Raw genomic sequence first — 1778 nt, 5'->3', positions numbered from 1 at the left:
CTGCAGAACAAGGGCGTCTAGGCTTTAGCTCACATGACTTTTATTGGGGAAGGTGACGTAGGTTAATGAGCAAAATCAGGGGCAGGTGATGATAACTGCCTCGGTGGTTGTGCTTTTGCACGTGTGCCATATTTGTTTCCTGCAAAGGTCAGCAGTTGCTGTGGTCTCCAACATATCATGACAGCGTCAGAGGTCCTAAAATATCACTTTTGCCACATTGCATCTGTCAAGCAAGTCACTATGTCCAGCACAGATTCAAGGGGAGTGAAATTGGACTCTATCTCTTAATGGGAGGAGTAGCAGAGAATTTGCAGCCATCTTTGCTCAAAAGAGGTTTTGGTTTTTTTTAAGGGCTGCACCCATGACAATGTGGAAGCTCCCAGGCTAGGGGTCAAATTGAAGCTGCAGCTGCTGGCCTACACCACAGCCACAGCAGCACCAGATCCAAGCCGCATCCACAAGCTACACCACAGTTTGTGGCAACACTGGATCCTTAACCCACTGAACAGGGCCAGATATTAAACCCACATCCTCATGGATACTAGTCGGTTTCTTTTGTCTTTCCTTTCCTTTTCTTTCTTTCTTTTTAGAACTGTGCCTTTGGCATATGGACATTCCCAGGCTAAGGGTCAAATCAGAGCTACAGCTGCTGGCCTACACCAGAGCTTACAGCAATGCCAGATCCTTGACCCACTGAGCAAGGCCAAGGATCAAACCTGCGTCCACATGGACACTATTCGGGTTCGTTTCTGCTGCACCACAACAGAAACTTCAACTAGGCAGTTTCTTAACCTGCTGAGCCACAGCGGGAACTCCAAAAGAGATCTATTTTTAAATAGGATTTCATTACCTGGAAAATGAACATTTATATATATTGCAACATCCAATAATAACACATAGTGGGGGAGCAAATGGAAAGTAAAATGGGTGATTGACTGTCATCGAGAAAAATTCAGACCTTTGGGAGGTGAAGCTGACACATTTGGTTGCATATTCAGTTTCCTTTAACTTTGCAAAACTTCTCTCAAATACATTTAGACACAAGGTGTCAGCACAACCTTGAGCTTCATTAATTTCATCAAAATATCCAGGTAATTGTGTCAGAAAGAGTTGGTCTAGAGAAAGCAATGTAGCTTAGTTTCTCTATTTTGTGTTTGGCATTCTGCTTAGTTATTTAGTATTGATGATTTTTAAATGCTGTAATACAAACTCAAAGGTGTGCTCAAAAATGATATTAAGAAAAAGCACAGGAGTTCCCATTATGGCGCAGCAGAAACGAATCTGACTAGGAACCATGAGGTTGTAGGTTCTATCCCTGGCCTTGCTCAGTGGGTTAAGGATCTGGCATTGCTGTGGCTGTGGCCATCAGCTGTAGCTCCAATTCAACCCCTATCCTAGGAACTTCCGTATGATGCAGGTGCAACGCTAAAAAGGACAAAAATACAAAAAAAGAAAAAAAAATGAAAAAGCACAAAGCCATAGGAACACAAGAAAATTTATTTGGTGAGATAATGTCATATGGATTTTACAGGAACAATTTATATGGTATAAATTCCTAATATGATTATAAACAATGTGTCAAGTTTACTTTGTTTTGTGCCTAATTAGGTGTATGGCTCTCAGACTATTGATATCAGGAAGCTATTTCTACAAATATACGTTATCACTAACAAGTACCTGTGCTGGCTTGAGCAGAAGCCAAGCAACTACTTTTATTTTATTTATTTTTTTGGCTTTTTAGGGCTGCACCTGCAGCATATGGATGTTTCCAGGCTAGG

Source organism: Sus scrofa, chromosome 9 (assembly GCF_000003025.6).
Source record: "Sus scrofa isolate TJ Tabasco breed Duroc chromosome 9, Sscrofa11.1, whole genome shotgun sequence".
Classification (NCBI taxonomy): domain Eukaryota; kingdom Metazoa; phylum Chordata; class Mammalia; order Artiodactyla; family Suidae; genus Sus; species Sus scrofa.
This window is presented reverse-complemented; position numbering follows the sequence as displayed.